The 20,029-nt window shown below is 43.4% G+C and overlaps 1 pseudogene across 1 annotated transcript in view; it reads left to right on the top strand.

The window, feature by feature from the left end:
• LOC311144374 (calcium-activated potassium channel subunit alpha-1a-like) overlaps window positions 1-20,029 on the top strand; it is a 53,125-nt pseudogene that overhangs the window by 20,627 nt on the left and 12,469 nt on the right. The window contains exon 11 of the transcript in view: window positions 4,427-4,666. The product of the transcript in view is annotated as a calcium-activated potassium channel subunit alpha-1a-like (transcript). The remainder of the gene's footprint in view (window positions 1-4,426; window positions 4,667-20,029) is intronic.

Genomic DNA, 20,029 nt, shown 5'->3' with positions numbered 1-20,029 from the left:
CTGAAACAGGAAAGGGCTTTCCCCAAACTGTTGCCACAAAGCTTCCCTTCACTGGAACTAAGGGACCCGAACCATGAAAAACAGCCCCAGACCATTATTCCTCCTCCACCAGACTTTACAGTTGGCACTATGCATTGGGGCAGGTAACATTCTCTGTAGCTCAGCTGGTAGAGCACGGTGCTTGTAATGCCAAGGTAGTGGGTTCGATCCCCAGGACCACCCATACACAAAAATGTATGCACGCATGACTGTAAGTCGCTTTGGATAAAAGCGTCTGCTAAATGGCATATTATTATTATTATTAAACCCAGATTCCTCCGTCGGACTGCCAGATGGTGAAGCGTGATTCATCACTACAGAGAACGCGTTTCCACTGCTCCAGAGCTCAATGGCGGCGAGCTTTACACCACTCCAGCCGACGCTTGGCATTGCGCATGGTGATCTTAGGCTTGTGTGCGCCTGCTCGGCCATGGAAACCCATTTCTTGAAGCTTCCAGAGGCAGTTTGGAACTCGGTAGTGAGTGTTGCAACCGAGGACAGACGATTTTTACGTACTTCAGCGGTCCCGTTCTGTGAGCTTGTGTGGCCTATCATTTCGCAGTTGAGCCGTTGTTATTCCTAGACGTTTCCACTTCACAATAACAGCACTTACAGTTGACCGGGGCAGCTCTAGCAGGGCAGAAATTTGGCGAACATACTTTTTGGAAAGGTGGCATCCTATGACGGTGCCACGTTGAAAGTCACTGAGCTCTTCAGGAAGGCCATTCTACTGCCAATGTTTGTCTATGGAGATTGCATGGCTGTGTGCTCTATTTGATAAACCTGTCAGCAATGGGTGTGGCTGAAATAGCCGAATCCACTAATTTGAAGGGGTGTCCACATACTTTTGTATATATAGTGTACGAGAACACGCACTGCAAATGAAAATCCCTCCATCTGACTTGATTCATCGCTCATCACCACCAGAAGAGATTGTGGGCCCTTTTGTTTAAAGAGTAGATGTTCAAATCCCTTTTCCACCACCCCACCAAAACCAGAGTAGTGGGGATCACTTGCCAAGCCAGCCCTAGATCCTCCGACTATGTGTTTATGTACTTTGTCACTCAGAATAATTAGATGTGCAAATCCATGGCAGAAAAGGGATATTTCTGACAGTGGTTCATGCTTGAGTTTTTCCTGCTCACTCCGCTCTAGATGAACTGGTGACAGTTGTATGGCTGTACCGTGTTGAAAGAGAGAGACTGATGGAGAGGGAGAGAGAAGGAGGGGGAGGACAGCTGGATGGTGATATAAGAGAGGGAATGAAGAGAAAGACGGTGAGAGAGTGGCCGATGACAACACAGACGCTGTTCCCAGAACACACACTCATCAGAAACCTTGACACACTGTTCAGCCATGCAGCAACAGCAGGGGTCCCAGCTATGTTATGGCCAAGGTCCATGTAGCATGCAAGTGTGTGTGTGTGTGTGGACGTGTTTAACTAGTCTCGTGGGGATCAGTAATCCCCACAAGAATAGTAAACGAACAAAAATTTGACCAACTGGGGACATTAGTCCCCACAAGGTCAAATGCTATTTCTATGGGGTTTATGCTTAAGGTTAGAACTAGTGTTAGGTTTATGGGTTAGGGAAAATAGGATTTTGAATGGGACTGAATTGTGTGTCCCCACAAGGTTAGTTATACAAGACTGTGTGTGTGCAAAGTATGTGTTTGTGTGTGCATTGGCTTTGCATTTGGAGTGTGATTTCTATGCGTTTTAGAGCATTTGTATTTGGAATATTTGTCTAGGTGTGTGTTTGTGTCTGCATGTACAGTATGTTGAATATGAATATAGGGTGCTGTGGGTGCGAATGTTTCGGTAGTGTGTGTCGCAGTTATATATATTATATATATATATATATATATATATATATATATATATAATACACATAACTGCGACAACACACTGCAAAAAACACACTGCAAAAAACACCATATATATATATATGTATAGGATGTATAGGATATATAGGATACATATATTATACACTGAGTTAAGGACACCTCTTTCCATGACAGACTGACCAGGTGAATCCAGGTGAAAGCTATGATCCCTTATTGATGTCACTTGTTCAATCCACTTCAATCAGTGTAGATGAATGGGAGGAGACAGGTTAAAGAAGGATTTTTAAGCCTTGGGACAATTGAGACATGGATTGTGTATGTGTGCCATTCAGAGGGTGAATGGGCAAGACAAAAGATGTAAGTGCATTTAAACGGGGTAGGGTAGTAGGTGCCAGGTGTACCGGTTTGTGTCAAGAACTGCAACGCTACTGGGTTTTTCATGCTTTTTCCCGTGTGTATCAAGAATGGTCCATAATAAGTATATACAGTTGAAGTCGGAAGTTTACATACACTTAGGTTGGAGTCATTCAAACTTGTTTTTCAACCACTCCACAAATTTCTTGTTAACAAACTATAGTTTTGGCAAGTCGGTTAGGACATCTACTTTGTGCATGACACAAGTAATTTTTCCAACAATTGTTTACAGACAGATTATTTCACTTACAATTCACTGTATTACAATTCCAGTGGGTCAGAAGTTTACATACACTAAGTTGACTGTGCCTTTAAACAGCTTGGAAAATACCAGAAAATGATGTCATGGCTTTAGAAACTTCTGATAGGCTAATTGACATAATTTGAGTCAATTGGAGGTGTACCTGTGGATGTATTTCAAGGCCTACCTTCAAACTCAGTGCCTCTTTGCTTGACATCATGGGTAAATCAAAAGAAATCAGCCAAGACCTCAAAAAAATAATTGTATACCTCCACAAGTCTGGTTCATCCTTGGGAGCAATTTCCAAATACCTGAAGGTACCACGTTCATCTGTACAAACAATAGTACGCAAGTATAAACACCATGGGACCACGCAGCTGTCATACCGCTCAGGAAGGAGACACGTTCTGTCTCCTAGAGATAAACGTACTTTGGTGCGAAAAGTGCAAATCAATCCCAGAACAACAGCAAAGGACCTTGTGAAGATGCTGAAGGAAACAGGTACAAAGGTATCTACATCCACATTAAAACAAGTCCTATATCGACATAATCTGAAAGGCCACTCAGCAAGGAAGAAGCCACTGCTCCAAAACCGCCATAAAAAAGCCAGACTACGGTTTGCAACTGCACATGGGGACAAAGATCGTACCTTTTGGAGAAATGTCCGATGTCTGATGAAACAGAAATCGAACTGTTTGGCCATAATGACCATCGTTATGTTTGGAGGAAAAAGGGGGTTCTTGCAAGCCGAAGAACACCATCCCAAACGTGAAGCACGGGGGTGGCAGCATCATGCTGTGGGGGTGCTTTGCTGCAGGAGGGACTGGTGCACTTCACAAAATAGATGGAATCATGAGGAAGGAAAATTATGTTAATTTATTGAAGCAACATCTCAAGACATCAGTCAGGAAGTTAAAGCTTGGTCGCAAATGGGTCTTCCAAATGGACAATAACCCCAAGCATACTTCAAAGTTGTGGCAAAATGGCTTAAGGTCAACAAAGTCAAGGTATTGGAGTGGCCATCACAAAGCCCTGACCTCAAACCTATAGAAAATGTGTGGGCAGAACTGAGAAAGCATGTGCGCGCAAGGAGGCCTACAAACCTGACTCAGTTACACCAGCTCTGTCAGGGTGAATGAGCCAAAATTCACCAAACTTATTGTGGGAAGCTTGTGGAAGGCTACCTGAAACGTTTGACTCAAGTTAAACAATTTAAAGGCAATGCTACCAAATACTAATTGAGTGTATGTAAACTTCTGACCCACTGGGAATGTGATGAAAGAAATAAAAGCTGAAATAAATCATTCTCTCTACTATTATTCTGACATTTCACATTCTTAAAATAAAGTGGTGATCCTAACTGATCTAAGAGTTTAAATGTATTTGGCTAAGGTGTATGTAAACTTCCAACTTCAACTGTAGGTAATAGGTTGAGAGCTTTTGTGAAAGAGCACAGTTAGAAAGATATGACATATAGAAGCAAACCGGATGGACATCATGAAAATGATCGGAGAGGTTGAGGGTAGAGGAAGTTCATGTAAAACAAACAAAATAGAATTATTGTAAAATTGACTGTGTCCATAAAATGTATATAATATGTATAAGCTGGAAGTAGAGGCCTAAGCATTGTTGTTCACTAGTTTACTCCAATTATGGAAGGGGTGGTGGGGTTGGAAAGTAATAAAGGGAATAAAATGTAATACAAAATAAAATAAAATAAAAAATAAGAATGGTCTATCACCCAAAGGACATCCAGCCAACTTGACACAACTGTGGGAAGCATTGGAGTCAACATGGGTCAGCATCCCCATGGACCAGAGAGGAGCCATCTTCCTGCTGCTGCCTTCTCCGTGCTCCCCTTCTGCTCACATTCATCTGCACATTCAGTCTCTCCACCTTTGGTCTCTCCACCTTCAGTCTCTCCACCTTCGGTCTCTCCACCTTCGGTCTCTCCACCTTCGGTCTCTCCACCTTCAGTCTCTCCACCTTCGGTCTCTCCACCTTCGGTCTCTCCACCTATGGTCTCTCCACCTTCAGTCTCTCCACCTTCGGTCTCTCCACCTATGGTCTCTCCACCTTCAGTCTCTCCACCTACAGTTTCCACACAGTTATAACACTACTGGAGCTGTCAGAAGGACACGGCCTCTTTGCCTTACTGAAAACCACACTGGCTTATTTAGTGCTGTTATTAAGTGGGCTGTGCTCTCTGGAGGCTCTAGTATTCTTTCGTTATTCACTAGGGTCCGGTTGCACCAGCTGGGTATAAAACAGTTTGCCTTAGTTGGATGTTCTATTGGTGTTTATTGGGTGTTCTATATGAATATTCTCTGCCTCAATGTTTTTTGTGTGTTCTGTGTTGTCTGGGCGTTCTGTGGTTGAATACTGTGATGTGAGCAGCTTGGTTTTGTCTGTGTGTTTAGAGCAGTCAGAGCTTAGATCTCGTGGTGGATTATGGGAATGTTGCTACATGCCCAGTCAGTCTGCCAGGGGCGCCACATCGCCCTGTCCTGTCCTGTCTGTCAGCCCCTATCGGGACGGGATCAGTCCTCTCAGTTCCATTTCCTACTGGTGTGATGAGTGTCACAACAAAAACAGTCACACACACAGTGTGCATAGGCATGTAACACACACACACACACACACACACACACACACACTTGCAGACTCTCACAGTATGTGATTATGAATGTCTCACACAAATGCTTGCACACATTTTGTGCATATTCACACACACACACACACACACACACACACACACACACACACACACACACACACACACACACACACACACACACACACACACACACAGGCAAACCGTAACCCCACCACCAATACCCTAACCAACCCAGTAGACACTAACCCTGTCCTCTGTGTGGGTGTGTGTGTGTGACAGGGAGAGGTATAAAGACATGCCTGTGGTCTGTGGATGTGTCCCAAATATGGCACCATATTCCCTATGACTCTGATTTGTAGTAATGCACTATTTAGGGGATAGGGTGCCATTTGGGACACCGCCTGTCTGTCAGAGCAGAGGGCATGAGGCCCAGGCAGCCAGGACAGGAGGGCACTGAGTCAAGCGTTCTGTCAACAGGGGAATGAACCCACACATCTAGACACACTTAACAATTACTGACTGACTGACTGACACACAGAGAGGGAGGGGGAACACACAGGGTAAGGCCAGACAGGTAAGGAAAGTGTACTGTTTGTGTGTGAGTGATTAAAGATGTATGAAGAGAGATATTCTCTCAACCCTGTCATATCTCTGAATAGGGGGAACAGAGAGAGGGGCAGGGAGAGTGACGGAGAACAGAGAGAAAGAGAGAACAGAGAGCTGGGAGGAGTGGTGACGGAGAACAGAGAGAAAGAGAGAACAGAGAGCTGGGAGGAGTGGTGACGGAGAACAGAGAAAAAGAGAACAGAGAGAGGGGAGGGGGGGTGATGGAGAACGGAGAGAAAGAGAGAACAGAGAGAGGGAAGGGAGGGGGACGGAGAACAGAGAGAAAGAGAGAACAGAGAGAGGGGCAGGGAGGGTGACGGAGAACAGAGAGAAAGAGAGAACAGAGAGAGGGAAGGGAGGGGGACGGAGAACAGAGAGAAAGAGAGAACAGAGAGAGGGGAAGGGGGGGTGACGGAGAACAGAGAGAAAGAGAGAACAGAGAGCGGGGAGGAGTGGTGAGGGAGAACAGAGAGAAAGAGAGAACAGAGAGAGGGGAGGGGGGGGGTGATGGAGAACAGAGAGAAAGAGAGAACAGAGAGCGGGGAGGAGTGGTGAGGGAGAACAGAGAGAAAGAGAGAACAGAGAGAGGGGAGGGGGGGGGTGATGGAGAACAGAGAGAAAGAGAGAACAGAGAGCGGGGAGGAGTGGTGAGGGAGAACAGAGAGAAAGAGAGAACAGAGAGAGGGGAGGGGGGGTGATGGAGAACGGAGAACGGAGAGAAAGAGAGAACAGAGAGAGGGGAGGGAGTGATAATTGAGCATGCAGGACAGATAAAGTATCACCTGCAGAGCTCACCCACAGGGAGATCAGCCACACACACCTCTCACTCTGATACGCGCACACACACACACACGCATGCACGCACGCACGCACACACGCACGCACACACATACATACACACACACACACACACACACACACACACACACACACACACACACACACACACACACACACACACACACACACACACAGGCTAGGAGGGAGAGAGGGAAGGACACACATGAAAGAGAGAGCTGCACCAAGGGCAATAGCTCTTTGAACGAAGGCTCTGTGTGGCTCTGTGCTAGTCATTCATTCTCTGTGTGTCTGTGTCTCTTTGTCTCTATAGTTCCTGCTCAAGTTTAGCCTTGTTTCTAGCCTCTGGCCAAAACACTACACTACACTACAGACTCTACCAAACACAAAGATCTCTGGGCTTTTGAGAGGAGGCGTTTTGCATATAAACTTTAGCTGAGGCTCAAGAAGCTTGCTTGGCTGCTGTTGAATACACAGAGTTTAGTATTCTAGTATTCACAGCCCTTTCTTGTCCTAGGTTGTGGTTCAGGGTTTCGATTGGATTGGATTATCAAGGCGTTAATCGTCCCTTGTACAGACAGAGTTACTGCTGAGTGTGACAGAAGTGCTTTAGGAGTGTGAGGGGTGAGAAAGTGTGTGATGTGTATGTCTACTAGCTAGGCCTATTTGTATTTCTGTGGCAGTCCATAGTCTGCATCAGCAGGAAAAACACACTTTTTCAGAGGCAATTTCATCTGCTAGTTGTCAGGAACTGTCTGAGAGAGGAGAAGTAGGGGATAGACGGAGATAGAGATTGATGGACAGCATATTAAGTGGGTGTTTTACTCCAGCGTGACTGTATCTTGACAGGAGGATTATTATTTGACATGCAGCTGCCTGATAGACCAATTCTAGTGAGTGACACATGTCTGTGGTATTTGTAAAGGCTTTACCAACGTGGCTGAGATAAGTCAATCTCACAGAATGAGATTATAATGTGTGCCTGACATAGTCAGAGTGAGATGAGAGCAGCAGCCCATTTTATATGACCCTTCCCAGTAATATATGAGATACTGTGATCATTATTGAAATATTCACCCAGAATCCTTTTTGTGTTTGTTTTATATAACATTTGATTCTTCCATTCTCTTAACGTTGGAGTACCATTTGACTTATATTGAAGACGTTATTACTTAAATACTATAAGTAACAAAAATAATATTGTCCAACCCATTGGGTATCTCACACCGCACCTCCATATGCCATGTCTTGAAATATGCAGAGCGGGGAGAGAGGACACCCCCTTTTTCTCCCCAATTTCGTGATTACGATCTTGTCTCATCGCTGCAACTCCCCAACGGGCTTGGGAGAGGCGAGTGTCGAGTCATGCGCCTTCCAAAACATGACCCACCAAGCCACGCTTCTTAAAACTCACTCGCTTAACCCGGAAGCTAGCTGCACCAATGTGTCGGAGGAAACACCGTTCAACTGACGACCGAAGTCAGCCTGCAGGCGCCCGGCCCGCCACAAGGAGTCACTAGAGCGCGATGAGCCAAGTAAAGCCCCCCAGGCCCCCCCTAACCCGGACGACGCTAGGCCAATTGTGCGCCGCCATATGGGACTCCCGGTCACGGCCGGTTGTGACACAGCCTGGGATGTCACAGGCTGTAGTGATGGCGCAACATTGCGATACAGTGTCTTAGACTGCTGTGCCACTCGGGAGGCCCGGGCCTTTTATAAGATAGTGATTTATTTTTCTTTAATTAGAATTTTGAACTCAGATTTAACTTTTGCAGAGTATGAGATTATAATTCCCCTAATGTACGCCTTCAAAGCATCCCAAATAATGTCGGGGGTCGGCTTTTCTCTGTCCTCTATATCTACATTTGTAATGGTGAAGGTCTTTATTTTTTAGTTTACGTATTTGATACATTTTGGGTCTTGAAGATGGGCTTTGTTCATTCTCCATATTCTGTCACTAAGTGTATTTTCTATTGGTGTAATTAGACATGATACAGGAGAATGATCCGATATCACTATATCATCGATTTTAGAACCCAATATATTGTTGAGTGCATTTTTGGAAATAAAATGTAGTCAATTCTTGAATAGATGTTCTTACTTTGAAAAAAAAGGAGTGGTCTTTTGTAGTTAATATAATCTCCAGGTTTCTTGTAAAATATGTCTAGAGATAAAAATGTTAAGCCTCTTTGGAGGTTCCTTGAATTTCCCGTTTTTATTGCTATAGCCGTCTGACTTGCTGAATGCTTGATTTAGGTCACCTGCTTGAATTCTATCTAAAAACACCAGGTTTGCCCCTGGGGGGATCAACAGTGAAATCAATGTGTATTTTTCACCATTCAAAATGTGAAAACATCCTTCTTGGTCCATATGCTGGGATATAAGGAAAAGAGAGTATTCTTATTTATCAGGATGCCTACACCTCTGCTGTTACTACAGTAGGTGGCAGTATTGGCCTCTACAACCCAGTCTGGCTCCTTAACTGTATCCTTTTTAAAATGTAGCTCTTGCAGAAAAAACACATCTGCTTACAATCCCTTTAAATGTTCAATAACCTTATCCCATGTATGCAAGATGCAATCAGGCACTAGGGACCGGTTTGCCATACTGAGATTGAGCCTATACTCCTGGACCAGAGGAGGTTGGTGAGAGGAGGACAGCTCATAATAATAAACAGAATGGAGTAAATGGAATGAGATCAAACACATGGAAACCAGGTGTTTGATGTGTTTGAAACCATTCCATTCATTCCGTTCATGGGAATCTCTTTTGACAGTGCTAATAGACTGGTTTCATTGGGCTCCAGGAAACCAACCCTAGAATTTGTCTTTCATGAAAAGTAACAGATTTTGGCAGATCCTAACCTTCAAGCTTTATGTCACGATCTTACATACTTATCTCACTTCATGTATTTGCTGTTGTATGTTGTCATGTCTTTTTAAAAGTGGCGCAAACCAATTTCTCTTTCTGGTACTATAAAGTGAACTACATTTATTACTGTTGATCCTTAGGGCCTAGGGCTGTGTGTTGACTGGTGTGTAGGTCCGAGTGGACGGCTCAGAAAGCCACAGGTTGGCTGGTGTTATCTGACAAGCTAGACTGTCTACATGGTCTTACGTGGTCCCTATGTGACCTATGTGTCAGGGTTAGGGTCAATTCAATCAATTCACTAAGGGCTCTATTCCATAATAGATCATTATATTACTGCAGTTAACCAGTCAAATGTGAACTACAATGCCCTTACACAGAGTTAACCAGATAATTCACTGTATCTCATTTCCCCTGACAGCCTTAGTGTCCAGTAGCTCTGTGTTCACAGGGCAGGCAGGGCGATCCTCTGGTTATGTCAGTGTATGAATCCCCTAGGCTTTTCTCTCATTATCTCTGTTTCCTTTCTCTGCCCCCTCCTCCCTTCACCCACCTCTACCCCCCTAGACCATGACAGAACCACGGCCTCCATAAAACCAGATTGCAATGTAATCAGCATAGATGGCAAATCACTGTTCCAATCAAATAATGCCTCCGCTGCAATGTCAACACACACTGGGGCCGGGCCGGGCTATGAAAGCAGCCCTTTATCTTTATGGTTTGGGGGCTGACATGTTTGACAGAGGCACATGTAAGTAGCAGTGTTATGACATGTCTGAGCAAGTGCACAATGCAATGGGCCAGCCTCAGCTGCTTTCTCATAGTCATAGTTGACCTCAGAATGAGCTGTATGGTAGATAGCCAGAGAGCACATTACTGAATACTTAAGCATTTACAATCTTCACCATTTTAAGATTTGTTAGTGTGTGTTTTGGGTGTGTTTGGATCTATCGTTTTGGGTGTGTTTGGTTGTTATCAGTGTTATCCAATCAACTTCCTGATATGGAGCTCAGGTAGATAACATAGAGAGGCTGGCTCCTTCCTTCTAGCCAGATAAATATGCTCTCAAACATACGCACACACACACACATACATAACATATAAGGATAAGGATTGCATCGGGAACGTTGTCCCCACAGTGGAGGTTGACTGCTTCCCCAATCAAAAGCCCTGCGTTAACACTGAGGTTGGCGCTAAGCTAAAGGACAGGGCTACCGCACACAGGGCCATCGCAGACGACCCTGAGGCTACGGCTGAGGACAAGAACAAGTACAAGAAGTCCCGCTACGACCTCCGCGGAGTTATCAAACGAGCAAAAGGACAATATAGGAATAAAGTGGAATCATTGCATGTGGCAGGGGCTACAGTCATTACAGACTACAAAGGAATGCACAGCTGTGATCTGCCGAACGATGCCCCTCTACCAGACGAACTCAATGCATTTTATGCACGCTTCAACAATAACAACACCATACCATGCGTGAGCGCCCCCACCGAACCAGAGGACTGGGTGATCTCACTCTGAGGCCAATGTGAGTAAGGTCTTTAATCAGGTCAACACTCGCAAGGCCGAGGGGCCGGACAGTATTCCAGGGCGCGTTCTCAGAGCATGCGCAGATCAGCTGGCAGGCATATTCACTGTAATTGTTCACCTTTCCTTGTCCCAGTCTGTATTCCCCACATTTAAGATGACTGCAATCATTCCTGTTCCCAAGAACTCTAAGGTAACCTGCCTAAATGACTACCGCCCCGGTGCTTTGAAAGGCTGGTCATGGCTCACATCAACACCATCATCCCGGAAACCCTAGACCCTCAAATTCGCATACCGCCCCAACAGATCCACAGACGCAATCTCAATTGCACTCCACACTGCCCTTTCCCACCTGGACAAAAGGAACACCTATGTGAGAATGCTGTTCATTGACTACAGCTCAGCGTTCAACACCATAGTGCCCACAAAGCTCATCACTAAAGCTAAGGACCCTGGGACTAAACACCTCCCTCTGCAACTGGATCCTGGACTTCCTGACGGGCCACTTCCAGGTGGTAAGGGTAGGTAAAAACACATCTGCCATGCTGATCCTCAACACGGGGGCCCCTCAGGGGTGCGTGCTTAGTCCCCTCCTGTACTCCCTGTTCACCCACGACTGCGTGGCCAAGCACGACTCCAACACCATCATTAAGTTTGCTGATGACACAACAGTGGTAGGCCTGATCACCGACAACGATGAGAAAGCCTATAGGGAGGAGGTCAGTGTGGTGCCAGGACAACAACCTCTCCCACAACGTGAGCAAGGCAAAGGAGATGATCGTGGACTACAGGAAAAGGAGGGCCGAACATGCCCCCATTCACATCGACAGGGCTGTAGTGGCGCGGGTCGAGAGTTTCAAGTTCCTTGGTGTCCAGATCACCAACAAACTATCATGGTCCAAACACACCAAGACAGTTGTGAAGAGGGCACGACAACACCTTTTCCCCTCAGGAGACTGAAAAGATTTGGCATGGGTCCCCAGATCCTCAAGAAGTTCTACAGCTGCACCATCAAGAGCATCCTGACCGGTTGCATCACCGCCTGGTATGGCAACTGCTTGGCATCCGACCGTAAGGTACTACAGAGGGTAGTGCGTACGGCCCAGTACATCACCGGGGCCAAGCTTCCTGCCATCCAGAACCTATATACTAGGCGGTGTCAGAGGAAGGCCCAAAAAATTGTCAAAGACTCCAGTCACCCAAGTCATAGACTGTTCTCTCTGCTACTGCACGGCAAACAGTACCAGAGCGCCAAGTCTAGGTACAAAAGGCTCCTTATCAGCTTCTACCCCCAAGCCATGAGGCTGCTGAACAATTAATCAAATGGCCACCTGGACTATTTACATTGACCCCCCCTACACTGCTGCTAATCGCTGTTTCTTATCTATACATAGTCACTTTACCCCTACCTACATGTACAAATTACCTCGACTAACCTGTACCCCCGCACATTGACTCGGTACCGGTACCCCCTGTATATAACCTCGAGTTTTGTTATATTATTGTTACTTTTTATTTTATGTTTTACTTAAGTTTATTTAGTACTGATTTTCTTAACTCTCTTTCTTGAACTGCATGGTTGGTAAAGTGCTTGTAAGTAAGCATTTCACGGGAAGGTCTACACCTGTTGTATTCGGCGCATGTGACAAATAACATTTCATTTGATTTGATTTGAACAGCACCGTTCTCGATCGCATGGCGCTACAGAGGCTGATGCGGACAGCCCAGTACATCACTGGGCCTGAGCTCCCTGCCATCCAGGACCTCTATATCAGATGGTGTGAAAGGAAGGCCCAGAAAAGCGTTAGACTCCAGCCACCCAAACTATAGACTGTTCTCTCTGCTTATGCACGGCAAGTGGTACCGGTGTATAAAGTCTGACACCAACAAGCCATAAGACTGCTAAATAGCTAACAAAATGGCTACACAGACTATCTGAGTTGACCCTTGTATTTATTTATATTTTTGCACTGTCTCTATGTACACTCACAAGACTCTATACACTCACGCACACTGACACTCCAACACAGACATAACATGTACACACATTTATACTGATTCTACACACACACACACACACACACACACACACACACACACACACACACACACACACACACACACACACACACACACACACACACACACAAACACACACACACACACACACACACACACACACACACACACAATCTTCATTTACGCTGCTGCTACTCTGTTTATCATACATCCTCATGCCTAGTCACCTTACCCCCTAAATATATCTACCTCAATTACTCCTTGCGCATTATAAATATGGTATTGGAATTGACCCTGTATATAGCTTCTTTTCTTTTTTTTTTGGGGGGGGGGGGGGGGGGGGGGGGGTAGATCAGCTTTAATATTGCAGATAGATTGTAACTTCCATCAATTTAATTGTCTGCATCACTTCCAATCCCCCATATGTTTTTTTTCTTTTTTTTCTTTTTTTTCTCGCATATATACATATATATGTATATATATACATATACACATACATACACATATATATACACATACATACATATATACATACATACATACATATCCTTTTAAAATATATATATTTCCCTTTATTACTTTCCAACCCCACCATCCCCTCCCTAATTGGAGTAAACTAGTGAACAACAATGCTTAGGCCTCTACTTCATGCTTATACATACTATATAAATTTTATGGACACAGTCACTAATTATATTTCGTTGGTTTTTACTCCTGAACTTCCTCCGATCATTTTCATGATGTCCATCTGGTATGCTTCTATATGCCATATCTTTCTAACTGTGCTCTTTCACAAAAGCTCACAATATATAACCTATATACTTATTATGGACACAGTATGCTTTACATTAGTTATCTTGTTGTTATTAGTTGTTGTTAGTTGTTATTAGTCCCATCCTTCAACTCCATTCAACACCACCCATCTATCGCTTAACACCATCCATATAGGATTTCTATTTGCCATATATTTTTCAACTGTACTGTGATGTTTTACAAAAGTTCTGAACCTTTCTGTTCTCATTGTTTCTACAGATTGTGAATTGAAAATAAACATTTTTGCTAAAAGTATTATTATATTATTGATCGATTGACTATGACTTTTCAGATCACCCAGTAGTGCTATCTGCAGGGTCAGCTCCATGCAAATATTGCAATCCTTCAGCCATTCCTGGACCTGTGTCCAGAAACAAGCTACAAATGGACAGTACCAAAACAAATGATCTACTGATTCTGTCTCTTCACAGCCAAATCTGCAGAGCTGGGAAGATTGTATCCCCCATACAAATATCATTCTATTGGTAGCATGAATTTTATATAAGAATTTAAATTGAAAAATTAAATTTTTGAATCCGTCGTTGTTTTGCGTATCAGTTCATAAACACTATGCCATGGAATCGGTATGTCAAAATTCTCTTCCCAACTATTTTGCAATCTATATGGGACGGCTGTCAATCTTTTGGTCCTTAAATTAAACTGGTAAACTTTTTTATTTATCACAATTTTCTTTAACCAATTATGTTCTTTAATGCAAGGCCGACAGACAAGTTCCTTACTTTTTCAACCTTCCACTTTCCTCTTCCATTTTTGCGGTAATGCTGCAATTATTTGGTTGTAATTTTGGGTAGAGCAGACATTTCCATATATGTTTTTGTTAGCTGCATGTGCGACATAACTCCACCAGTCCTACCGATAATATCATTTACGAAGATTATACCTTTTTTAAACATTTTCTCAAAAAATAAAGTTATTTTTATCAATTAGTATATTTGAGTTTAACCACAATATTTGTTGCAATATTTGTTCTGTCATTTCTGGAGGATTAAATTGAAATTGCAACCAACTTTCTATGGCTTGTTTTAGAAATAGTGATATATGGGAGATGATTTCCTTTTCAAATATCTGAAAGTGAGGGGTTGTAATCTGAATAAAGGGAAAAAGTCCCTTCTTGAACATTGGGGTGAGACAATCTTACTAGTTTGCTAGAGAACCAGTTCGGATTTAAGTAACATTTTTGTATGACTGAAGCTTTTAGTGATAGGTCTAATGCTTTAATATTTAATAATTTCTGTCCTCCTAATTCATATTCATTATATAAATAGGCCCGTTTAATTTAGTCTGGCTTGCCGTTCCAAATAAAATGGAATATTTTTTTCTCATATAATTAAAAAAACTGTTCGCTAGGCATAGGCAAGACCATAAGCAAATAGGTAAACTGGGATAATACTAAAGAGTTAATCAGTGTGATTTTTCCACAAATTGACAGGTATTTACCTTTCCATGGTAGCAAGTTCTTATCTATTTTTGCTAACTTTCTATTAAATATTTTTGAAGTGAGATCATTTATTTCATTTGGGATATGTATTCCGAGTATATCCACATCACCATCAGACCATTTTATTGGTAAACTACATGGTAATGTAAAAATTGTATTTTTTTGTGATCCAATACATAATATAGTACATTTATCATAATTTGGTTGTAATCCAGAGAGGTTAGAAAATGTATCTAGATCCTCTATGAGGCTGTGGAGGGATTCAAGTTGTGGATTTAAAAGAAAACATGAATCATCAGCGTACAATGACACCTTTGTTTTTAAGCCCTGGATTTCTAATCCCTTGATATTATTGTTGGATCTGATTTTAATAGCTAACATCTCGATGGCAATAATAAATAGATATGCCGATAGTGGAAAACCTTGTTTTACTCCACTTGACAGTTTAAAACTTTCTGAGAAATAGCCATTATTTACTATTTTACACCTAGGGTTACTATACATGATTTTAACCCAATTTATAAGAGATTGTCCAAAATTGAAATGTTCCAGGCATTTATATATAAACCTCAGTCGTACTTTATCAAATGCCTTTTCGAAGTCTACTATGAATAGTAGGCCTGGCTTCCCAGATTTTTCATTTTTCAATGTATCGGCCATGTAAAAAACCTGTCTGATTAGAATGAATAATGTCTGACAATACCTTTTATGCGCTATACATTTTGCTAGGATTTTTGCATCACAACACTGAAGTGTAAGGGGCCGCCAATTCTTTTAATGGACTGGATCTTTATATTTTCCACTTGTATCCTGTTTCAGTAATAATTAAATCAGGCCTTCTCCTTGAGTGTCTGATAATCTACCATTTACATAGGAGTGGTTAAAACATGCTAATAACGGTCCTCTGAGTATATCAAAAAAGGTTTGGTATACCTCGACTGGTATGCCATCCAACCCTGGAGTTTTCCCGGACATAAAGTCTTTAATTGCATCCAGAAGTTCCTCCTCTGTAATTTCACCTTCACATGAGTCTTTCTGTATGGCTGTTAATTTTACATTATCAATAGAAAAAAAATCTCTACAATTTGCTTCAGTTAGAGGAGATGGAGGCGACTGAAATGAAAACATATGCTTAAAGTACTTTGTTTCCTCCTTCAAAATATAATTTGGTGAATCATGGGTGACTCCGTCATTTGTAACCAGTTTCAATAAATTATTTTTGGTAGCATTCCTATGTTGAAGATTAAAAAAGAATTTGGTGCATTTCCCCCATATTCCATCCAGTTTGGTTTATTTTTATAATATATTACACTTGATCTTTCTTGAATAAGTTTCTCCATTTCTTTTTGTTTTTCCTCTAATTTATTCTGAGCCTCTATGTTACAGTTTTTATTGCTATCTATCTGTTCTGTTAGACCTTCTATTTCCTTTGTTAGTGTGGACTCTTTTGACCTAAATTGCTTTTGTTTTCGAGATGAGTACTGAATTGCATGGCCTCTAAAGGCACATTTAAAGGTGTCCCATACAATAAGGGGATTTGCTGTACCTATGTTATGTCAGAAAAAATCAGTTATAAATTCCTCTGTCCTAGTTAAAAACAAGTTATCATCCAATAGGCTTTGATTAAATTTCCAATATCCTCGCCCACGTGGAAATTCAGTAAGAGTAATGTATATGCCAATTATATGATGGTCCGACCGCATTCTGTCCCCTATCAACACTTTTTAAACTTTTGGTGCCAACGAGAATGACATAAGAAAGTAGTCAAGACGACTAGCTTGATTGAGTCTCCGCCATGTATATCTCACTATATCAGGATATTTAAGCCTCCATATATCTACTAGTTCTAATGTATCCATGACATTCACGATTTCCTTAAGAGCATGAAGGTGATTGTTTGTAGTGTTATTTCCTTTACGGTCCATTGAGCTATTTAAAACGGTATTATAATCTCCCACCATAATAATAGAGTCTTGAATTGCTTGCAAGGTCGATAATTTATTATATATATTTTCAAAGAAGTGTGGATCATCATTATTTTGTCTGTAAAGGTTAATGAGCCATATTTGTTTATGGTCCAATAACATATTTAAAATAATCCATCTACCTTGCGTATCTGTTTGGACAATTTGCACATTCGGATCGAAATTACTGTTAATTAATATCATCACCCCTTTTGAGTTTCTTAGGCCATGGGAGAAGTATATTTCGCCCACCCCCCCCCCCCCCCCCATTCCTTTTTCCACGCAACTTCATCTAGAATTGTTGAATGGGTTTCCTGTAAACAATAGATATTATTTTACATTTTTACATTTTCGTCATTTAGCAGACGCTCTTATCCAGAGCGACTTACAAATTGGTGCATTCACCTTATGATAGCCAGTGGGACAACCACTTTACAATATTTTTATATATATATATTGTTTTTTTTGGGGGGGGGGGGGGGTGGGTAAGGGGGGGTAGAAGGATGACTTTATCCTATTATATTCCTTCTCTTTGAGCCATGTAAATATTGTTCTTCTTTTGTTATTATCTGCTAAGCCATTACAGTTATAACTGGCTATACTTATTTCACCACATACAGTTGAAGTCGGAAGTTTACATACACTTAGGTTGGAGTCATTAAAACTCATTTTTCAACCACTCCACAAATTTCTTGTTAACAAACTATCGTTTTGGCAAGTCGGTTAGGACATCTACTTTGTGCATGACACAAGTAATTTTTCCAACAATTGTTCCAATCAATTGTTAATTTTACATTATCAAGAGAAAAAAAATCTCTACAATTTGCTTCAGTTAGAGGAGATGGAGGCGACTGAAATGAAAACACATGCTTAAAGTACTTTGTTTCCTCCTTCAAAATATAATTTGGTGAATCATGGGTGACTCCGTCATTTGTAACCAGTTTCAATAAATTATTTTTGGTAGCATTCCTATGTTGAAGATTAAAAAAGAATTTGGTGCATTTCCCCCATATTCCATCCAGTTTGCTTTATTTTTATAATATATTACACTTGATCTTTCTTGAATAAGTTTCTCCATTTCTTTTGGTTTTTCCTCTAATTTATTCTGAGCCTCTATGTTACAGTTTTTATTGCTATCTATCTGTTCTGTTAGACCTTCTATTTCCCTTGTTAGTGTGGACTCTTTTGACCTAAATTGCTTTTGTTTTCGAGATGAGTACTGAATTGCATGGCCTCTAAAGGCACATTTTGTGACACTCTGGCTCCATGGACTTTGATATTTGAGCCAGGGTTGTTCATTTTCATTTGTTTGGGTGTATTTCTATGTTGGGGTGTCTAGGTTGTTCATTTCTATGTTGGGTGATTGTGTTTGATTAGTCATATGACTCCCAATCGGAGGTAACGAGTGTCAGCTGTTCGGCTCGTTATCTCTGATTGGGAGCCATATTTAAACTGTGTGGTTTCTCCTTGGTTGGTGGGTTTTTGTTCCATGTTTCTGTCAGTGTTACAGAGGACTTCACTATCGTCATTTGTTGTTTTTCGTGGTTGCTTTAATTAAATAAAGTCATCATGTTCACTCCACGCGCTGCGTATTGGTCCGCTTCTTCAGACGATCGTGACAGAAAAACCCACCATAAAAGGACCAAGCAGCGTGTCAAGCGGCAACAGGACCTACCTACACAGGATTTATGGACGCCTATCAAGGATTCTTGGACATGGGAGGAGATTTTGGATGGAAAGGGTCCTTGGGCACAACCGGGAGAATATCGCCGCCCTCGTGAAGAGCTGGAGGCAGCCAAAGCCGAGAGGAGGTGGTATGAGGAGGCAGCACGGAGGCGAGGCTGGAAGCCCGTGGACGAGAGGCAACCCCAAGAAATTTTTTGGGGGGGGCACATGGCTTGGGCAGCTGGGCAGCAGGAGGCTGCCACAGGTAGACGTGGAGAGAAGGCTATCGGAGTACGGGAGCCATTGGCGAGTAGAGGGAGGGAAGTTGTTGTGGCACGGCGTGAGAGACTGAGGTGTGTTACCAGTCCGGTCCGGCCCGTTCCTGAGCCCCGGTTAAGGCCAGTGGTGTGTGTTCCCAGTACGGACCGGCCTGTTGTTGCTCCACGCACAGAACCTACGGTGTACGTCGTCAGCCCAGCCCGGCCTGTTCCTGCTCCACGCACAGAACCTACGGTGGGCGTCGCCAGCCCAGCCCGGCCTGTTCCTGCTCCACGCACAGAACCTACGGTGTGCGTCGCCAGCCCAGCCCGGCCTGTTCCTACTCCACGCACCAGGGATACGGTGCGTCCCCAGGGCCAAGCATGCCCTGTTGCTTCTTCCCGCACTAGCCCTGAGATGCGTGTCCTCAGCCCGGTACCTCCAGTTCCGGCACCACGCATCAGGCCTACGGTGCGTCCCCAGGGTCCAGTATGCCCTGTTCCTGCTTCCCGCACTAGCCCTGAGATGCGTGTCCTCAGCCCGGTACCTCCAGTTCCGGCACCACGCATCAGGCCTACGGTGCGTCCTCAGGGTCCAGCATGCCCTGTTGCTTCTCCCCGCACTAGCCCTGAGATGCGTGTCCTCAGCCCGGTACCTCCTGTTCCGGCACCACGCACCAGGCCTACGATGCGCCTCAGACAGCCAGAGTCTGCCGTCTGCCCAACGGGGCCTGAACTGTCCGTCTGCCCAACGCCGTCTGAACTGCCCGTCTGCCCAACGGGGCCTGAACTGTCCGTCTGCCCAACGCCGTCTGAACTGCCCGTCTGCCCAACGCCGTCTGAACTGTCCGTCTGCCAAGCGCCGCAGGAACTGCCCGTCTGTACTGAGCCTG

Source organism: Coregonus lavaretus (assembly GCF_964263955.1).
Source record: "Coregonus lavaretus genome assembly, chromosome: 17".
In the NCBI taxonomy this organism is placed as follows: domain Eukaryota; kingdom Metazoa; phylum Chordata; class Actinopteri; order Salmoniformes; family Salmonidae; genus Coregonus; species Coregonus lavaretus.
The sequence above is the reverse complement of the archived record's forward strand: the minus strand, read 5'-3'. Positions and strand labels throughout refer to the sequence as shown.